Source organism: Hippopotamus amphibius, chromosome 8 (assembly GCF_030028045.1).
Source record: "Hippopotamus amphibius kiboko isolate mHipAmp2 chromosome 8, mHipAmp2.hap2, whole genome shotgun sequence".
NCBI lineage: Eukaryota > Metazoa > Chordata > Mammalia > Artiodactyla > Hippopotamidae > Hippopotamus > Hippopotamus amphibius.
Window position 1 is genome coordinate 78,324,707 of NC_080193.1, and position 22,470 is coordinate 78,347,176.

Here is a 22,470-nt window from a genome sequence, read left to right on the forward strand (position 1 = left end):
GAGAAATGAAAACATGTGTTCACACAAAAGCCTGTACACAAATGTTCTTAGAATTTGCCTAATAGCCAAAAAGTGGAAACAATACAAATGTCCACTGACTGGTGAACGGATAAACAAATCTTGGTACATTCACAACAAGAATACAACTCAGCAATAAAAAGGAATATTTAGGCTATGTATACCACTGCCACACACAATGTGGGTAACTCTCAAAAGCATTGCTCCAAGTGAAAGAAGCAAGACACAAAAAGCTACCAAGTGCATAATTCCATTTTTATGATATCCTAGAAAAGCCAAAACTGTGGAGAGTGAAATCAGATCAGCAGTTGCCAAGAGTCAGGGGTAAAAAAAAGGATGGCTACAAAGAGGCAGAAGGGAACTTTTTTGTTTTGATGAAATTGTACTATTCTTTGTGCTGGTGCTTATACAGCTGTAAACATTTTTAAAATTCAGGGAACTGTATGTTTCAAAGGGTGATTTTTTTACTGAATGTAAATTATACCTCAATAAACCTAATTTTTAAAAAAATTAAGTATATTATCTTAATCCACCTCCTCTCTCTAAAGAAAACTATATTGAAATATATATATATATATATATTAGTGTGGGTAGATTACCATAAAGAAGAAGGAATGCCAGGTAGTTTTACTTTCTCAAAAACTTATACTCTTCATTTTCTAAGACACAGTTAAGCACCAATGAACATTCACACATCATCAGCTTTGCAAAAATTTTTAGCAATAGACTACTTACTTTTTTGAGAAAGAAATTAGCTTTGCTAAGACTGTCTCTCTCTGTTCCTCCAACCTGGTCACACTTGCTTTAAGGCTGGCAGCCTGGCTGCTAGTTGGGAGGATGTTTTGTTTCAAGTGTTTTCACTTCCTCTCAGAGGAGGCAACTGTGGGCAATAGTGGATAAAATCAGGAGAGATAAAATTGGATCCAATCTGCTCCTACAAGAGGTGTGGCAAGCAGAACCTATGCTCTGCCCACACTCTTCCATTCCTTTTTTATTTCCCCTAGGTATACTCTTTCCCTCCCAGCAGCCAGCATCTGCTTCTTTGTTGGAGAACCACCCTCTGGCTCCCCAAGTCTATCTGCCTGCTGCACTTGGTAAACCAGATGCCCCTGCAAAGAACTCACTCCTCTGGGGACAGCCCCTTACTAGGACTGGCAGATATAGGAACTCCTTTGCACCTAATGAAAACAACTCCAAAGTATATTTTATACCAGTGCTTCTCATACTTTTACGTTCAGATGAATTGGCAGGGGAGTGAATCAAATGCAGATTCTGATGCAGAAGGTCTTTGGGTCTTCAGTTCTAATGAGCTCCCAGGTGATGCCAGGGCTGCCTTCCAATGGATCCCACTTTAAGCAGCAAGGGTCTCCTTTCAGAGCTCCCTACAGGATGTAGCCAAAGACGACAGGTGTCTTGACAACTTGGTCTACCTGAGCAAGAGTAAATACTCAGGGACGAAACGTGGATAAGATGTGGTTCCACAAGCAGGCTATAGGAAGATCATCACCAGAAGTTTCAAAAGCACCCCAGGATTTAGGATTGTAGTGGAATTCTTAAGATGAAGGTGTATTTGTGGGCTGAGCGGCTTAAGAAATTCCTGCCTCTTCCTTCACCCTCCACTGAAAGGCAATGATCTCTATGCTGTCTTTGAGCTGTGGGGGAGGGGCAGTGGGGGAGGGAAGTTGGGGGCCACAAACACACAAGTGAGGTTGTGAAGGGTACAGCTGTGTCTGACAGCAGGGAGTCAAGGTGCATTTTAGACGATTTCAAAAATTAAAAAAAAAGATTCTGGGAGCAACTAGCAACGGATAATTGTTGGCAGGAAGATTCGTGTGTCTTTAGGCTTTGTCAGGAGATTACTTTGTTAGACCACGTCACAGAGCACACAGGGCTATTCATCAATCTAGTTCATATGACAGCTCCAGGAAGCAATTACCTGATAGGGTGTCAAGGTTATGAGGCTAAAAAAAGGTCCTCTCTTCAATGCTCCCATGACACTCTTTAAAACTACCGCTAGAACACTTATTTCTCCCCTTCATTTTCTTTCTTTTTTTTTTTATGTGGACCACTTTTTTAAGTCTTTATTGAATTTGTCACCATATTGCTTCTGTTTTATGTTTTGCCTTTTTGGCCACGAGGCTTGTGGGATCTTCGCTCCCTGACCAGGGATCGAACCCTCACCCCCACGCACTGGAAGCTAAAGTCCTAACCGCTGGACCACTAGGGAAGTCCCCTCCCCTTCATTTTCATTCAGCAAATATTCACTGAGTGCCAATATGTGCCAGGCAATATTTTAGGCACTGGGGATTCAAAGATAATCAACACAGAAAAGTTCTCACAAAATTTATATCATGAGAGGAAAAAATAAATAATAAATGCACCAGCAAATACATAAGAAATATGTTTAAATAACTGCTATGTAGATAACATGATACTATACGTAGAAAATCCTAAAGATGTCACCAGAAAGCTGAGAGGAAGCGAGAGAGTAGCACAGACATATATATACTACCAACTGTAAAATAGATAGTCAGTGGGAAGTTGTTGTATAACAAAGGGAGTTCAACTCGAGGATGGAAGATGCCTTAGAGGACTGGGACAAGGAGGGTGGGGAGGACTCGAGGGAGGGTGGGGGGGGGACTCGCGGGAGGGAGGGAATACGGGGATATGTGTATAAAAACAGATGATTGAACTTGGTGTACCCCCCAAAAAATTAATAAATAAATAAATAAATAAATAAATAAGTAAAGAATTTGCTCATGTAAAAAATTTGCAAATCATTGAAGGTGTAAAAAAAAAGAACAAGAAAGAAATCACGTATCATTTTCCCATCCCAAGACACTAACTGTCAGCCTTTTTCTATGAATAAACACAATTTTATTGAAAAAAAAAAAAAAAGAAAATCCTAAAGATGCCACCAGAAAACTACTTGAGCTAATCAATGAATTTGGTAAAGTTGCAGGGTACAAAATTAACAAGCAGAAATCTCTTGCATGTCTATACACTAACAGTGAAAGACCAGAAAGAGAAATTCAGGAAACAATCCCATTCACCATTGCAACAAAAAGAATAAAATACCTAGGAATAAACCTAACCAAGCAGGTAAAAGACCTGTACTCAGAAAACTATAAGACACAAAGAAAGAAATCAAAGACAACACATACAGATGGAGGGACATACCATGTTCTTGGATTTGAAGAATCAACATTGTGAAAATGACTATACTACCCAAAGAAATTTACAGATTCAACGCAATCCCTATCAAATTACCAATGGTGTTTTTCACAGAACTAGAGCAAGAAATTTTACAATTCGTATGGAAACACAAAAGACCCCGAATAGCCAAAGCAATCTTGAGAAGGAAAGACAGAGTTGGTGGAATCAGGCTTCCTGACTTCAGTCTATACTATAAGGCTACAGTGATCAAGACAGTATGGTACTGGCACAAAAACAGACATATACATCAATGGAAGAGTATAGAAAGCCCAGAGATAAACTGCAGTCAACTAATCTATGACAAAGTAGGCAAGGATATACAATGGAGAAAAGGCAGCCTCTTCAATAAGTGGTGCTTGGAAAATTGGTCAGCTACATGTAAAAGAATGAAATTAGAACACTCCCTAACACCATACACAAAAATAAACTCAAAATGGATTAAAGACCTAAATGGAAGGCCAGACACTATAAAACCCCTAGAGGAAAACATAGGAAGAACACTCTTCGACATAAATCACAGCAAGATCTTTTTTGATCCACCCCCTAGAGTAATGGAAATAAAAACAAAAATAAATAAGTGGGACCTAATCAAACTTCAAAGCTTCTGCACAGCAAAGGAAACTATAAGCAAGACGAAAAGGCAACCCTCAGAATGGGAGAAAATATTTGCAAATGAATCAACAGACAACGGATTAATTTCCAAAATATATAAACAGTTCATCCAGCTCAATATCAAAAAATCAAGTAACCCAATCAAAAAATGGGCAGAAGACCTAAATAGGCATTTCTCCAAAGAAGATATATGGATGGCCAAGAGGCACATGAAAAGCTGCTCAACATCACTAATTATTAGAGAAATGCAAATCAAAACTGCAATGAGGTATCACCTCACATCTGTTAGAATGGGCATCATCAGACAATCTACAAACAGTAAATGCTGGAGAGGGTGTGGAGAAAAGGGAACACTCTTGCCCTGTTGGTGGGAATGTCAATTGATACAGCCACTATGGAGAACAGTATGGAGGTTCCTTGCAAAACTAAAAATAGAACTACCCTATGACCCAGCAATCCCACTGCTGGGCATATACCCAGAGCACATCATAATTCAAAAAGACACATGCACTCCAGTGTTCATTGCAGCACTATTTACAATAGCCAGGACATGGAAGCAACCTAAATGTCCCTCAACAGATGAATGGATAAAAAAGATGTGGTACATATGTACAATGGAATATTACTCAGCTGTAAAAAGCAATGAAACTGGGACATTTGTAGAGACATGGATGGACCTAGAGGCTGTCATACAGAGTGAAGTGAGTCAGAAAGAGAAAAACAAATATCGTATATTAACGCATATATGTGGAATATAGAAAAATGGTACAAATCAACCGTTTTGCAAGGTAGAAATGGAGACACAGATGTAGAGAACAAACATATGGACACCAAGTGGGGAAAGTGGGGAGGCTTGGGGGGGAATGAATTGGGAGATTGGGATACCAAATTGTACACTCTAAATATATGCAGTTTACTGTATGTTAACTGTATCTCAATAAAACTTCTTAAAAAAAATCATGCAAAAAAAAAATAACTGCTATATAGAGAATTTAAAAGGGGTGGAGTCATAGCAAAGGACTCAGTGGCTACTTTAGAATGAATGGTGAGAGAGAATGTCTTAGTCCATTTGGGCTGCTAAAACAAAATATCACGGCTTATAAATGACAGAACGTGTATTTCTCACAGCTCTGGAAGCTGGGAAGTACAAGATCAAGGCTCTGGCAGATTCAGTGTCTGGTGAGAGCCAGCTTCCTGGTTCATAGATGGCCATCTTCTTGCTGTGTCCTCACATGGCAGAAGATGTTGGTGTTGCCTCTTCCAGCTTCTGGCGGCTGCTGGCATTCCTTGGCTCATAGCTGTATCACTACAACCTCAGCCTGCACCATCCCATTGGCTTCTCCTCTCCATGTATCAAAGCTCCCTTTGCCTCCCTCTTCTAAGGACTCTTGGGATGGCATTTAGGGCCTACCCTGATAATTAATGATAATCTCTAGGGCTCAAGATTCTTAACTTAATCACATGTGCAAAGACCCTTTATCCAAACAAAGTAATATTTAAAGCTTCCCCTCAAAAGGACCTGATATCTTTGAGGGACATTATTCAGCATACCACATGCCCCCAGAGTAGAACTGGGGAGACCATTGGCAGCCATCACCCATGTCCAGACGAGAGATGTCTGTCTTGGACCAGGATGGTGGTAGTGAAGAAGAGAGCAGTGGACAGATTCAGGGTAAGTTTTTGAGCTCCAACTGCTAATAGATGTGATGGGGAAGGGGAGGTGTGGGAGGAGTTAAAAAAAAATCAAAAGAATCCTCTGGGGCCTGTCTGGTTCCAAGCTAATCTCCATGAACTGGGTGTTCACCTCCTTGAGATCCCAATGCCTTTCATTATCTCATCACTTCTGGTACCTAGCCTGGGGCTTTTCCTGCATCAGTTCTACACAGTTGTTTAACAACATTGGAATATGGGGTTCAGAGCATCAGTTAGCATCTTTGCCAGAGTGTAGCAATGTGCAGAAATGTCAGAAAAGTTCTGTTTGGTTTATTCCTCTTTAAACACCAGTGACTCAGTCTCAACCTCTCAACAGAAACTTGTTCTCACATTAGGGCTCCAGACTCTGTCTTCCTTCTGACCTGGGCAGCTGCAGTAAGGAATCCAGAGAAGTCTCTGAAAAGATATTTTACTATCAAGCAAAGCAGTTTGTGTAATTTTTGAAGCAGTCTTCTGTGCTATTATCATATTTAAATTCATCTGGTCTTACTGACTGTTTTAGGACCAACATCTAATAGGCTGTGAGAAGCAGTGATAAGCATATCATTTCCTGATAACTTTATCTTTAGTATAAATGTGACTAAGGGCCTTGTTGGCTTTTATACCTTGACTAAAGAAGTCTAAGACAAAAAAAATAAAATGTTAAAGCCAGTAAAAACAGGGCTCAGCCACAGGTATATTCTGTGCAAGTACAAATGTCAAACACATTTCACTCACTTTATCTTAATGGTAATGAATCAACTTTCAAAAGACTGCTGATTATTAGAAGTCTATCTTGGGTCAACCAGCAGTGTTTGCTTTCCTAGCTCTTATTAAAATAACCACAAAGAAAGAAATAAGTATCTGTTTCTACTTACTCATTTCAAACATGGACACCAAAGAGATTTGCTCCTCTCAGAACACATCTCTCTCTCTCCCCAGCTCTACCTAGCCAGGAAATGTATTCTTCCTTTCCAACCCTTCCTTCTGCATGAGTACAGGTCTTCTGGTGGCTCTGCAAAGCGTGGTGGGTCACAGGACATCAAAGGGATGTCCCTGCTGCTCCCAGCCCCGGGCAAAGCTTGGCATGCCAAGCCCCTAAAACAGTTACACCCAATCAGCAAGTGCAGAATAAAATCACCACTGCCGTCCGGGACACACCCTCTGTGGATCTCTTGCAGACGCACTTTGTGCTTCTTCTGAATGTACCTATTCCTCCCTACTCTCCCCATTCCTGGTTCTTCATCTCAGCCCCTGATACTCTGCCCGGGGCCCCTCCTGGCTCTGAAAATCCATCATGGAGCATCCCTCCAGCTTGACATCTGGAGTGTTTTTGGGAACCAATTCAGGCATTCCCTCTCTGACCTGGTTAGAGACACTTGGGCTTTCCAGTGGGTCTCAGAGTGGCTTCCTGCCTGGGGTGGTGCAGGGGGGTGGGGGGAGCAAGGGAACAGAAATTAGATGTGAGTTAGGCATTCAACAAACACTGAAGTATACCACGTGGCTGATCATGCCCAATGCACTGGGGATTCAGCATTGAACTGGCTATAATCTCTGCCCTCACCGAGTTTACAGTCCAGTAATGGTGTAGGGGGAGAAGGGGCACAGTGGAGCAATGATTTCATTCAACACAGTGTGATGGGTGCCAGAACAGATGGGTGATGCATGCGTCACTCTGGGAGCACAGATGATGGGCACTCAATTCAGTATCAGCAGGGGAGAAATTATGGGGGTCGAGGATAAGGTTGCCCAAATTAGTAAACAGAAACACAGGCTGCTTGCACGATTCACAATAGCCAAGACATGGAGACAACCTAAACGTCCATTGACAGAGGAATGGATAAAGAAGATGTGGTACATATATACCATCGAACAATACTCAGCCATAAAAAAACGAACAAAATGATGCCATTTGCAGCAACATGGATGCAACTAGAGATTATCATACTAAGTACAGTAAGTCAGAAAGAGAAAGACAAATATCATACGATATCCCTTATATGTGGAATCTAAAATATAACACAAATGAACCTATCTATGAAACAGAAACAGAATCAGGGACATAGAGAACAGACTGGTGGTTTCCAAAGAGGAGGGGGTTGGGGGAGGGATGAAGTGGGAGGCCAGGGTTAGCAGATGCAAGCTTTTATGTATTGAATGGGTAAACAACAAGGTTCTACTGTGTAGCACAGAGAACTGTATCCAATATCTTATGATAAACCATAGTGGAAAAGAATATTTTAAAAAAGAATATATATATACACACACAAATATATAACTGAATCACTTTGCTGTACAGCAGGAATTAACACAACACTGTAAATCAACTATACTTCAATAAAAAATATATTGATAAAGAAACACAGGCTGCTCTGTTAACTGTGAATTTCAGATAAAGAATGAGTAATTGTTTCATGTAAGTATGTCCCATGCAATATCTGAGACATATTTCAAAGTATTCATTGTTTACGTGAAATTTGAATTTAATTAGGCATGATATGTTTTTATTTGCTAACTCTGGCATCCTTGCACCTGGGAGAAGGGTCCTGGGGAGAGCAGTGCCCTCAGCCCACCGTGAACCTTCACATGGAGCTGGTAGGAGGCCCTCCTTGGTAGCTAGCCCTCTCCTACCCCAAACTACCTTCCTCGCTTCATCCTGCTTCTCTGCTTGCTGGCTGGGTCCTCTGACACTCCTCATCTGCCCGCATTTCTAGGGAGACCACAGTTCCCAGATTCATTTAATTACATCCTAGGGTGAACTCGGCGCTCTGTTCCATGAGATCCTGGTCTTTTTTCACCTTCCTAACCACTCAAAGTGGGGTCCGAGGACCAGCAACACGGGAATAACCCCAGAGTTTGTGAGGAAGGCAGCATCTCCAGCCCCATCCAGACCTCGTGAATCAGACTCTGCAGCTTACCAAGATCTCAGGTGATTCGTAAGCACATGAAAGTTTCAGAGGCCACTGAGATTTTTGTGAGGACGAGCCTAATTCCCTCCTTTGAACTCAGAAAGGTGGAAGAAACTTCTCAGGCTTGGGAAAAGGGAGCTCTACCTCCTCCCACGCCCCTAGGTGTGTGCCTGAAATGGCCGTCTAGGCTGCCCAGTCATTTCAGAGGTGACACAAGGCCCTCTCAGGAAGAGGAGGGAGAGAGGAGGAAAGGATAGGCTTCTTTGACAAACTGCTTATTTTAGCCCATTTCCACGCCTGGCCATATGCCCTTCAGGCTAAGAAGTCAGGTTTATGCTCAACTACCCGAAGGCAACTACTACTCTCTCCCTTTCTTTCTCTCTCTCAGGCTTGCTTTCTCTTTTTTTTAAGATTTTTTTTTTTAATGTGGACCATTTTCAAAGTCTTTTATTGAATTTGTTACAATATTGCTTCTGTTTTATGTTTTGTTTTTTTGCCCCCAAGGCATGTGGGATCTTAGCTCCCCAACCAAGGATCAAACCCTCACCCCCTGCATTGGAAGGCTAAATCTTAACCACTGAACCACCAGGAAAGTCCCCTCAAGCTTTCTTTAAAAACACTCAGGATATAACCCAGCAGAAAGTAGAATCTCACTTGAGGCTCATTGTAGCAGAAGATACAGAAGCTGAAACGGGTGAAATGCTTGGCAAAGTGGAGTTTTGCAGTTGATGTAAGTGATTCCTGGCCCCACCACAGACCTACCAGATCAGACTCTTCAGGGGTGAGGCTTGGGAAGCTGTGTTTTCACAAACACCTGCAGTGATTTTTAACACAAATAACATTTGGGTGCCTTTGCAGCATAAGAAAATGGCTCTAATTCTAGGATGGAAAATTAGATATTAGGCATGACAGGCCCCCAGTTACATCTTCCACCTTCTTCCCAGAACGTCTGAAGGACAAAGACCAGCCAGGACCAGCACACAGCTGCGAGGGAAAGGGCCCCACCATATGAAAACCAAATAGAGGCAACTCGGTGACTAGCAATGCATGTGATAACTCATAGTGAGTTCCTGATGGCGAGGGGGATGGAAACTGTTCAACATAAATTACACACACACACACACACACACATTTGCCTAATACCTTTACTAAATACTGCAAAAAAAAAATTTTTTTTGGCGATGTAGTATGCAGGATCTTAGTTCCCCAGCAAGGAATTGAACCTGTGCCCCCTGCAGTGGAAGCACAGTCTTAACCACTGGACCACCAGGGAATTCCCAATACTGCAAATTTTATTTCTTTTTGATAAGTTCTCCCTTTGATACAGACTTTAATTATGTCAAGTTGCAAAATGGCCCAGTCACATACAAGTGATAAACAAGACACTTAACAGTAAATAATCCACTTTTTCTCTGACAAGCTCTTACCTTCTTCTCCTAACAGTTTGCCAAGCACTTGAACTGCTGGTACTAGTTAGGAATATTTAAAAGTGATAAGGGACTTCCCTGGTGGTCCAGTGGTAAAGAATCTGCCTTCCATTGCAGAGGATGCGGGTTCAATCCCTGGTGGGGGAACTAAAGCCCCACGTGTTGCAGGGCAACTAACCCCACGCTGCAACTATTGAGCCTGCACGCTCTGGAGTCCATGTGCCATGACTAATGAAAGAAAACCCACATGCCGCAACAAAAGATCTCACATGCCAGCAACTAAGACCCAATGCAGCCAAAAATAAAGAATTAATTAATTAATTATTTTTAAAAGTTATGATTCAAAAAAAAAAGTGATTCCCATGTTTACATATTTCACTTAATAAATTTTTTTCCCACAGCAACTACTCAAAAACTCTCATAGCCAATAGGATATTTGTTGGCCAGGAAAAAGCAAGAGAGAGGGAGAAAGGCAGGTGTGTGGCTCTTGGCCGGTATCAGGGGCCATGCAGAGCAAGGGGCCATGGCCGTGCCCTCCAGATTCCCAGGGTCAGACGGCCTTCCTGAATCAGATGGACAATTTCCTACAGAGAGGCAGTGAGGGAAGAGGCGGAAAATGGGTCCTCTCACCCTCTTGGAAATGTTCCAAAAGACCTTTCAGGAAATGATCAAATATCCTCTATTGTCATCCAACCCTGATCTAACACCAGCAAAGCAAAGCTGTTAAGCACCATGCAGTAGAGAAAATGATTGTGCAAAGCCATACATTTAATACCAAAGCTCAGCGGAACCAAACGACACAGCCATCGATGTCCAAATCGAAATCAATCCAGGGTGTGCCAAATAGTTCATCCTCACCGCTGTTGTGCAGCGGCCGGGAAGCAATCGAGAGGGGGCGGAGCTAAGGAATCCGAACCCGAGAAAACTTCTTTTTAAAGCTCGTCCCACGTGGGTCATCTTTTGGATGTGGCTCCTGAAGAGGCAGGGGATACAATTTCAGGACAATTTCAGGTTGCATTTTCCAAAGATGGTTACAATACCTTCTACCCCTCCTGCTCCTCCACAATGTGACTTGGCCACTCCTTCCCCGGAGAGGTGGGGTCCGTGTCCCTTCGCCTCAGATCAGGGTGGGTTTGTGACTGCTTCAACCGATAGAGAACCTTCTGAGTATTCCGGAACACTTGTACCCAGAGTCCTGAGCTACCGTGTCTGTCCTATTAAGCTGAGGCGGCCACGCTGGAGAAGCCACGTGCAGGCACTCCAGTCCACGTCCCAGCTGACTGCCAGCTGTCAGCATCGTGACAGCCCAGCTGTCAGCCGTGGGACTGAGCTGCAGTGCCCGTCCCGCCCGCCTGGCTGACATCTGACTGTCTGCATGAGAAGTCTCAAACCAGTACTGCCTGGCTGAGCCCTTTCTGAGTTCCTGACCCACTAAATTATGGGCAAAATGACAGAACTGTTTTAAGCCGCTGAGTTTTGGGGTGATTTATTACACAGCAATAGTGAAGAGAATGTAAGTGTATGTAAGTGAAATCCTGAAATTGCAAAACCTCACTCTTCATCCACGGCATAATTATTCCTCTTTGTTATTTCACACTCTGTGTGTGGATCACAGACCACCATGTCATGAGCGGACCCTCTTCAGGATGCTAAAAAGGGAACGTCGGTGTGAGGCGAATTCCACCTCCAAAGGCTGATTTGCCTCAACCTGCAACGGACTGAACGCCCAGATTTTGGAGGGTGGACCTTGTAAGTGGGCAGAAAAGAGGCAAATACCTGTGTCATGTGGTTTGAAAGGTAATTACCTCTAAAGCCCCTTTCCTTCGCACCAACTATGTCTTCCACTAAACTGTAAAAGTGTAATTCTGAAGAATAAATAAATAAATAAATAAATGTGTAATTCTACCATCAGAAATTGGCTCTTTGGGGTTATCTGACTTTTTAGTTTTCCTATAAAGCAGTAGAAAAAAGAAAACCAAGAAAGCGAGTGTGGCTTTCATAAAAAGGAAACTTCTAGAATTAAAGAGTCAGTGAGTATTAGGAAGTGAGCTCTCTGTCATACAAGACATTCAAGAACCGGTCACCTACAGGGGATGTAAACAGGATTAGGTTGGATCAGGAATTGGCAAACTTGGTCTCTAAATGAGTAAATAGTAAATATTTTTGGCTTTGTGGGTCATACGGTCACTGTTGAAATTGCTCAGCTTTCCTGTTGTCACTGTTTTGTAGCTCAGGCACACGTGTGTGCACACACTATACAAATGATGGGTGTTGTATTCTAACAAAACTTGATTTCCCAAAAATGGATGCCAGGCTGGATTTGGCCCAATTTGCTGGCCCCTGGCTTAGATTAATCTCCAACATCTTTTTCACCCCTCAGTCTCTGATACATTAACTTTCAAAATGCCCACATCCCCAGAAGTGGTCTCTTAACAGTTTGAACTTGACCCTGAAATTAGTTCTCAATCTCGGCCCATGAGAATGGACAGAGGTGGATCCCCGGAGATGGTTGGGGAGAGATCAGTGTGCAGAGGAGGGGAAAGGGTGAGGAAAACTCTGGTCCTGCTTGACCTTCTGAGTATAAATGACCTAATATCAGAGAGGGTCCCTACATGGCTAGCTTCTGCTGGAGCCCATCTCCCCACCACACCACCCACACCAGCAGATGGAGATCAGGAACAAGGAGGGGGCTACTTGCTTCAAGCACTCGCATGTTGAAATGAATGATGCATGCTCAGAGCCCGAGCAGAGGAAAGGCCAATTTCATCACCCCAGTGGTGAGCCAAGTTGAGAGCCGAAGTCCAGTCCCTAGAGCAGAGCCTCCAGTCAACTGGGGGAAGCTGCTCTCTGTGAGAAACTGAGATGGAGGAGTAAAACAAGCCCTCCAAAGGTTAATAACAAGCAAAAAGATTAAGAGAATTTTCCTTTGCCTATTTTTATTCTTTCCATCTACTGCCTTCATTTTATGCCGTTCTGAACTGAGTGCACTTCATAGAAGTTAACCAAGGAGAACTTGTGCATTTTAAGAAGAATAGTGTTCAGGATAACCACAAGGATATTATTCACTTATTAGAAATTGGAGAGAGGACATTGTTCCCAAATGCCCAGGTGTCAGGAGCCTCAGAGCAACTAAGCCCACAAACCACAACAACTGAGCCCACGTGCCACAATTACTGAAGCCTGAGCGCTCTATAACCTGTGCTCCTCAACAAGACAAGCCATTGCAATGAAAAGCCCCTGCTCGCCACAACTAGAGAACGCCCACGTGCAACAACAAAGACCCAAACGTAGCCAAAAAAAAAGTCTTCAATGCCTCTCCATCACTGGCTACCCATTTATCAAACATTTTTGGATGCCACATGTGGCAGGCAAGGTGCCAGGTGCTGGTGACACAATGGCAATTCAGACAGACAAGGTCCCTGCCCTCAGGGAACTCCCAGGCCAGTGCAGGATGCAGAGGAGTCAACAGGTGATGATTAGCACATGAACCACCTGCCAGGAAGCGGGAAGCTCAGGTTGCTATGGAAACACAAACTTGGCACCTAATCTGGGGGTGGGGGTGGGACCCATCCTGCTGTAAACATCCCATGAGTCACATCGTTGTGTTTAGCCGCGGTTATTTCCACAGAGTAAACCTGGAACTTAATTTATGAGTCAAAAGCTGTATTTTTTTTTAAGGCTTTTGAAAAGAATTGCCAGATTACTCTCCAAAATGGCGGGGTCAATCCCAAATGCTTGTTGAAGGAGAGGAGGGAAGAAGGGAGAAAAGAGATGGGGTCCCTGAGAGGGAACAATGTACCATTTTCATGAACACGCTGAGTGGGACGGGCTGGGCCTACTATGGGCACAGAGAGTGGATGGTCAGATGACAGAGAAGACGAGACCCCAGTTCCTATTTGGCTACCATGTTTTCTGTCCAGGACAATGACCTGCAGCCCAGGAAGGGGAAAGGGTGGGAACCTGGGACCCCAAGACTCAATGAGCAGCAGCTGCTATGTGCTGGGCACAGGCCCAGGAGCTGGGTGAACACAGACCCCCCGGGAGCAGTATGGACACGGGCTAGGAGTCCCGGGCACCTGTCACAGTGGTGGTGTGAGAGAGGTGGCAAGTGATCCCCCTTCTTGTTTGTCCTCACAAACAATGACAAGCAAGAGGCATGCAAGCAGCCAGGGTGTGTGGGGTGCAGTGTGTCCGTGCAGGGGTGCACTAGCCTCTCCTGCCTTGTCTAGTCCACCATGCAGATCTCACTAGGACCCTTACACATAGCAGATGCTCAAAAAATTGTGAATTTGTAGCAAATGGTTTAACACAGTTATTTTAAATGTCTAAATGCAGGATAATGAGTAACAGCTAATTTGTGCAGCAATCTTAGGTATTCCAGGAGTGCTATTCAAAATATTTCATATCTGATAAGACAAGGTTACTAGCCTTGCAGGGGGCAGCTGGGGGGCGGGGGGGGGGGAGCGGAGTGTCGTAGTGAGGGGCCAGGAAGCAGCTGTTTTCCTATCCGTCAACCATGATAGAAATGTGTCAGCGTTTTAATGCCCTGTATGGCCGTAGTGGGAATACTAGCTGAATACTAGCCTCACTGTCCCCAAAATGGACTAGAAGACAGTCTGGGACAGATGTGCCCTTGAGACTCATAGTTTAGTATTCTCTGCCCAGTGCATGAAGAACTACTTCAGAAGGGCAAACGGTACCAAGTTCTCAGTCTCAGGACCTGGCTCACTACAGAGCATCTGAGCACAGGAAGCTCAGGCTGAGGGTTCCTGGCACAGCAGCCAGGCAAGACAAGCTGCCTGGCGGCTGCTCCTTTATCTCCACCCTGTCCTGGCCGCTCAGTCTTTCCTGGTCTCGGCCTCGGGTGCTCTTGTTCAGGCTTCCCTAGCCGAGGAGCTTCCACGGCTCCCAGCAGCATCCCGCGCTCTTGATACACTCATCCTACATCAAAACACCTGCCCTGTGCCTCAGCCCCTCAGTTCTCTGCTCTGGAGGGCAAGAGCCAGAGGGGAGAGATGGACCACTGAATTGGGAACCGGTTGGGCTCCAAAGACATTTGCTTGGTAACTTTGCCCTGGGCTGTCCGTGGTCACAGGTGTCATTTAAATCCTGAACCTCAAGCCTTGGTGCCGAGACTTCCTTTCTTTTCCTTTCTTTTCCTTTCTTCTGCAGTTCAAGAAACCTCCCCTGCAAGTCTCATCTTCTCCATGCTTCTTGGGCTTTTGGGTTCTCTGTTAAATTGAAACATAATGTAGAGAGCACCTTCTGCTGATCTGTGATGTTGTTTAAAATGCCCTGAGGCAAACTTCCTGACAGGAGCACACCCTTCTAATCCCCATGGCAGAGTTTTTCAAAGAAAAGGGGAGCAGAGAAGCCATGATTCTGGACGGAACAAGTAAAAAGATGTTTTGCTGTCGGCAATTAGAGAAAGTTTGACTTCCAGAGAAGAAGTAGGACATCATCAACAAACAGAGGAAGACCTATGATAACCCATCCAAGCGTTCCCACTCTGTGCCTGGGGCCCCCCCGGGATCCACCACACAGGAGAGCCACAGGATCAGTCACAGCAAGGCTCACAGGCTACGTGTGAGTCCAGCAAAGAATGCCTCTTTCTAAACAGTTACAAAGTGCTGGGACTGGGGGCGATTGGTTTGGTTTGGGTCACAAGTTCATTCCTAAGCCCATTTCTATGGTTAGAGAGCAAGAATGCCCCGATAGGTTGGGCGTGGATCCTGGAAGAGCAGCAGAACCCTCACCAGTGACAGCTCCCCAAGGGAAAACTATGCTGCTAATGGCAGAAGAAGGGAGGGCAGATGCTGGGCAGGTGGAAACAGCAGAGGTGCTCTCCAGAGGCCCAGAGGTACACAAACCCCGTGGGCACACGAAACAGGTCTTGGTCATTTGGATCAGAAGGAACTAGGTTGAGTGGAGTCAGGGAAAAAAAGTAAAGAATTAGAAGGGATTCCAAGCCAAGGAAGGAAAAAGCACATGGAAACACGGAGGCATGAACTGAAGAAAATCCACTTGGCCTGGATCACTGATATCACACAGATATAGTAGGAGATGACACCAGAAAAGTGAGCTGGACTGGGATCTAGGTCTTTAAACAGACGGTTAGCTGAGGAGATTGGGATGCCTGTTCTTCAAGGCAACTGTAGCCTGCAGAAACCAGGGGGTGAGTCCCTGAGATTTGGGGGGGGGGGGGGGGGGGGCGTGTATGTGTGTGTGTCTAAAAATATATACCCAGCTGGAGGCTGCATCATGCAGTGGTGAAGTGCAGGGACTCTGGAGCCAAAGTGCCTTGAATCAACTCCCAACTGTGTGGACGTGCAAGTTCCTTAACCTGTCTGTGCTCCTGTTTACTCACCTATAAATCGGGGAATAAAAGCAGCTCCCTCGTGGAGGTGTGGTGAGGACTAAGTAACCTAGTACATAGCGCTGTGGTTACTCTTACTAGCCAGCACGCACCAGTGGCCGACCAGCTGAGTGGCACCACCTACCGGCCACACCCTTGTGTGACCTACTTGATTTATGATGGGGCCATCCCTCCATTCTGCATCACCTGAAAGTAACCTGGCACACGGTAAGGTCTCAGTAACTATCATTAAACAAGTGCATAAATAAAGGGAGCCACAAATAAATAAATGAAAACAAACAAGGGTACTAATTCCAGCTAGATAGGGCTCCTGCAGGATGATTATTAAGCCTGAAGCCTGCTCTCACTCTTAATAAATTAGAGAGAGAGGTTAAAGCCTTTCAACTCCTAACTGAGACGTTCTCCTTCATTGTTCAAAGGACTAAAAAGGAATTGGACATGCACCTGTTTATTACTGATTTGTCAGCACCTAGAAACAGTGTCCAGCACCTTGGAGGAGCTCAATGATATTTTGTAATGCATGAGAGAGACTCAGTGTTAGCCATTGCTAACACTGTACAGCTGAAAATCACCGGCGTTCCCATCTCACTCTCTGGAAGATACTGCCTCAAGTCATTCTGACAGACAGTCCTGATACCCAGGGAGCACACCCTCCTATTTTTGAAGCCAACATGACCTCTAGGAACAGTGTCCCCCTCATTCCTCTCAGGTATATCCAAATTGAGGCGGGCCAGACCATTCTTTTATCCTTAACATTGACAAACTTCTCTCCACGTGTTACCGAAAGTGGGGTCAGCTATGCACCACTCAAAAGCCAATACTCGAGAGGCAAGGCTGGTAGAAAGGAAAGTTTGCTTTATTTCAGAGGCTGGCAAATGGGAGAAGAGGGTGGACTCATTCCAAAGGCTGACTCCCCTGGGTGCCAGCCTCCAAAACACAGCAAACTTTCCTTTCCACCTACCTTGCCTCTCAAGCATTGGCTTTTGAGCAGTGAGAGGCCAGACACCACTTTCAGTAACACATGGAGGTTTAAAACCACATGAAGCATGTTTGATTGTGGGTGGGTTTTCTTCTTTCTCTCTTTTTTTAACCCCATGTATTCTAAAGACCCCACTGTGGTGCAAGTGGGTAGGACCCCAGGCTAGTTGCACATCCATATACAATGCTGATGTCAACTACAGTGAAGCCAGGTGAACCATGTTTTATGCAGGAGCAGCTAAGTAACCAAGGCAACCCCCATCATTCAGTCTACTCACCCCAAGGTAAAAGTCGCTGAGGGCTGGGTTCAGAATTGAACCATCCATTCTTTTTCTTTTTTTAATTAATTTATTTATTTCTTGGCTCACTGGGTCTTTGTTGCTGTGCACGGGCTTTCTCTAGTTGCAGCGAGCAGGAGCTACTCTTCATTGTGGTTCACGGGCTTCACACTGTGGTGGCTCCTCTTGTTGCAGAGCATGGGCTCTAGGTGCTTGGGCTTCAGTAGTTGCAGCACATGGGATCAATGGTTGTGGCCCACGGGCTCTAGAGCACAGGCTCAATAGTTGTGGTGCACGGGCTTCGTTGCTCCACAGCACATGGGATCTTCCTGGAGCAGGGATCGAACCCGTATCCCTTGCATTCGCAGGTGGATTCTTAATCACTGCACCACCTAGGAAATCCCTGAACCATCCATTCATGACAAGAGTTTTGAGAGACAGGTCCCTTGTCTGGCCAGCTTGGTCCCCATGGAGCTATTTACACAATGAATTGGGAACCAGCACGTGGCTTAGGTCGACACCTTTATATTCCATATTGCACCTGATTATCTCACCCCACAAGGGGAGAGGGGACCACAGTAAAGTACTTAAAGAACAATACTGGGGGACACTCTTTTCTGCAAACATTCACTGCTCTCAACTGAGCAGCACTCCCAGTGCCCAGCAGTAGGTTGCTCTGCTGGGGCCAACATGACTGATTCACCCCATCCTGCTCCAGGGGCTGCAAGTGGGCTCACCTTCCACAATTCGAATACGCAATGAGTCTCATAAAAGAGGCATGAGAGAGGTAGAGCAGGCAGGAGAAGCCCAGAGGAACTAAGAGATATTACTTCTGAGCAAAGGAAATCCCTTGTAGCTTTCCTGTATTTTCCAGGACTGCATAAGATCCAAAGCCAAAAGCTGGGAAACAGGAAAAGAAAAGGTAGTGAGATTAGCCACAGTGTTTGCAACACTGTTAAGGAAGGTCACAAGAGCACTGTTTGATACTATATGGAATTCAGCGCTGAAATCAGGTAGAAAATAACAGTGAACACTCATGTGGTTCTGTTCTCCTTGCCAGGCATTCTTCTAAGGACTTTACATACTTTCTAAATTCTTCTTTACTCCTAAATACTTAGGGGAGCATTTCCTAAAAACACAAATATTCTCTTACATAACCAAAGTAAATTTTTCAAAATAAGAAATTTAACAAAGTTATAATACGGTTACCTGATCTCTGGCCCTGAATCAGATTTGGCCCGCTGTCCCGCTCCAACTGGTAAAAGCAATCCCAGCATCACACACTGCGTTACTTTGTCATGTCTCTCTCATCTCCTTTATCCTGGACCGTTCCTGAATCTTCATTTATCTTTCATGATGCTGACCTTGAAGAGTACAGGCCTGGTTATTTTTTAGAATGTCCCTAATTCAAGTTTGTCTGATGTATCCTCACAATTAGATGTAGGTTATGTGTTTTTTTTGTCAAGAGTGTCACAGAAGGGATGCTCTGTGCTTATGCATCACACTGGGTGGCGTGTTGATTGACTTCATATAGTCTAAGTCATTTATACCTCACCACAATCCAAAGGGTAAATCTCCTCCAGCTCCTCCCCCTCCTCCCCTCCCCCTCCCCCCTCTCCTCCGTCTCCCCCTCCTCCTCTTCCTCCTCATCCCCTCCTCCTCCTTCTTCTTCTTCTTCTTCTCCTCCTCCTCCTCCTCCTCCTTCTCCTTCTCCTCCTTCTCCTCCTCCTTCTCCTCCTCCTCCTTCCTTCTTTTTTTCTTTTTGTTCCCCATTTTACACTGAGATGTAGAAATGCTAAGTAACCTCATTAAGAGGTGACATAAGTGATGAAAGTTGGGATGTGAGTCCAGGCAATGAGGCTCCAGGGTATATGCTCTGAACCACTCATTTATGCTGCCTCTCCAAAGGCCTCTGCTGTAAGGCAGTTTTCTCTCTGAGGTGGTATGGGTTTCAATGACGCCATTATTACAACGTTAGAAACAAGTCTCAATTATATGCCAAGCACTGTGCCAACACAGTGCTTTACATGCATTATCTTATTTAATGCTTTCAACATCCCTTTGATGTCATCCTACCCACTCCAGGGTGAACGCCCAGACTCCACAGAAGAGAGCGGCGGGATGGGGCTTCCGGCTCAGGTCTGACTTCACCACATGGACGCCGAAGCCCCGTATGCTCTTGGCTCCTGCCACGCATGCTCTGCTGCTTCGCAACCAGGAAAAGCACAGCTCCTGGATTTTCATAATCACTGGTTACACAGTCCTAAGAGTTTCCTAATGTTGGCCTTTAGCCTTCACAACACATTGAAATCTTCTGATCCTCTCTCGCAGAGACCCAGGGTAGGCCCAGCTGGGGAACTGACCTGAGGCTGGAAGATCCACCAGTGTCTCAGAGAGAGCATGGGAAGTTCAATTTGTCCTCAAGGTGAAGAGAAAACTGGGCACTTGAGACATAAGGTCAGGACAACATGAGCAAGAGTCAGGAGGAAAGTCCAAGGTCAAGGCAAGACCTAGCAAAGAGGTCCAAGAACATTGCTGCAACAGCTGCAGCCCATTCTGATTCATCTCCGGCCAACAGGTTTCCTAGGTTTGTCTGTCCAGCTTCACAGTGCAGGGGAGAAGTATAAGAAGCCCACCAAAAATGATCATAAAAAAGAGAACCATCTATCTCCTATGTAGCATAAAAGAATCTGCCTACTGATTCTCCCTTAAACTGTCCGTACATTGTTCTTCAATAGCTTGTACTAATTTTACTAGAGAACGCATTTGTCCCACAAGAAGAGAATGGTTTGGGCTTCTCCCAAATTCCTTTCCTCTTAAATTTGGGGCATTACATCTCATATCTTCAACCGCTTTCATCAGAATCATTTGCTCCTGAAAATAAAGGCACAGTGAAGTTGTGACTGACAAGAAAAATGCTAGATCTTTCTTATCCAGATTTAGTCTTATTTATTGATGACCTTCTCAAAGAAGATGATGTGGAGTTGACTTTTGAATGTTAAGTAATAATTTCACAAATGTTAAGTAAACATTTGCTTAGTTAAGGCCAATGGCCCATTTTTGGACACTCAAAATATTTTTAAAATAGTGTAAGTTATGAGTGTGCTGTTTCATGCGAAATAAAATTTAAATCCATACCTATCAACAGTTCAGTTGATAGATAAACATATCAGTATCGGAGGATTCTTGTAGCCTCAGAAGGTTCACTGCATTTCCGTTAGTGAATACCCTGACAGCATTTAACATAAGGTTTGATTTACAGGACACTTTTCAGGAAAATGGCTATTAAATGAAAGAATAAGCTGCAAGAAAAAGCCATAATCATTTGCTAGCATCACTGATTTCATTTTTAAAAATTTAAAAATAATTCATAATATTAGCCAACCACGTTATAATACAACTCCCATGAACCAAGCATTACTTCTGAGACATATGTGTGAGAAAATGTTTAATTTCCAAGTTAGTGGCAGAACTGGTGTTTTAGACCCTGGACTTTTATGAAAGCATATGCTACTACATGGGGATATTTGTTATTTTTATCAGAGAGAAAAATGTAACAAACTTGGAAGACTAATGTAAAGACAGGAACATGTTGCTAAGCTTGTTGTGTATCCCTTCACCTTTGATCTGTTCTTTGAATTTGAAGCCAAGGGAAACCAAAGCTTGTAACTACCCCTGGAAGCAGGAGAAGTTTTGTAAGTTTCTTTGGGATAAAGTCTGGGGAAGTCCTAGACCAGGAAGAAAATCCTGAAGTGCTTGGGATTTCTCTTACATCCTGCTTGCTATAAACACCCCTTTGGAAAAGCAAATGGGCTTCTCAAGCAATCTTATGAACTAGACCTATGGGGAAACACAAGGGCTCTGTTGCAGCACGTCCATCAGACAAGTATGTGCCAGCAGCGAGACAAAGGGGGAGGCTGCAGGAGCCATGAAGCACAACATGGCTGGTAAACTTAGGAGTAATTACACGTTTCTATTGTATGCATTAGGCACGTGTATAACTGGAACATCACAACCACAATATTATAGACATCGTTGCTTAAGATGAGGCTAAGGAAGGTATTGATTTATTTATTATAAAATATTGCCTATATTCCTTGTGCTGTACAATGTATCTTTGTAGCTTATTTTATACATAGTAGTCTGTACCTCTGAATCCCCTACCCCTATCTTGCCCCTCCCCTCACACCGGTAATCACTAGTTTGTTCTCTGTATCTATGAATCTGTTTCTGCTTTGCTATATACATTTGTTTTATTTTTCAGATTCCACATATAAGTGATAACATACAGTATTTCTCTCTGTCTGTCTTATTTCACTAAGCATAATACTCTCCAGGTTCATCCACATTGTTGCAAATGGCAAAATCTCATTCATTTTTATGCCTGAGTAGTATTCCAATGTATATATTATATATACCACATCTTCTTCATCTGTTGATAGACACTTAGGTTGTTTTCATATCTTGGCTTTTTTAAACAATGCCACTATGAACATTGGAGTGCATGTATCTTTTAGAACTGATATTTTCATTTTCTTTGGATATAAACCCAGGAGTGGAATTGCTGGGTCATATGGTAGTTTTATTTTCAGTTTTTTGCAGAACCTCCATGCTGTTTTCTACAGTGGCTGCCCCAATTTGCATTCCCACCAGCTGTGTACAAAGATTTCCCCTTTCTCCACATCCTTGCCAGTATCTGTTATTTGTGGTCTTTTTTTATTTTTTAATTTTTATTGGAATGTAGTTGCTTTACAATATTGTATTAGTTTCTACTGTACAGCAAAGTGAATCAGCTGTATGTATGTATATATATCCCTTCTTTTTTGGATTTCCTTCCCATTTAGGTCACCACAGAGCATTCAGTAGAGTTCCCTGTGCTATACAGTAGTTATCTATTTTATACATAGCATCAATAGTGTATATATGTCAATCCCAATCTCCCAATGCATCCCAACCCCTCCCTT

At 43.9% G+C, this 22,470-nt stretch overlaps 1 protein-coding gene across 5 annotated transcripts in view; it reads right to left on the reverse strand.

Annotated features, from left to right (window-relative positions):
* Nucleotides 1-22,470, reverse strand: part of LOC130858390 (probable G-protein coupled receptor 148) — a 52,389-nt gene that overhangs the window by 23,730 nt on the left and 6,189 nt on the right. Inside the window, exon 2 of one of the 5 annotated variants that reach the window (XM_057744750.1) lies at nucleotides 754-898. The exons of 1 other annotated variant lie outside the window; for it this stretch is intronic. The gene's annotated coding sequence lies outside the window, so the exon portion shown is untranslated. Of the gene's footprint in view, nucleotides 1-753; nucleotides 899-10,640; nucleotides 10,848-18,715; nucleotides 18,871-22,470 lie in introns of all 5 variants that reach the window. 3 more of the 5 variants (XM_057744755.1, XM_057744751.1, XM_057744752.1) reach the window with 3 other exon arrangements.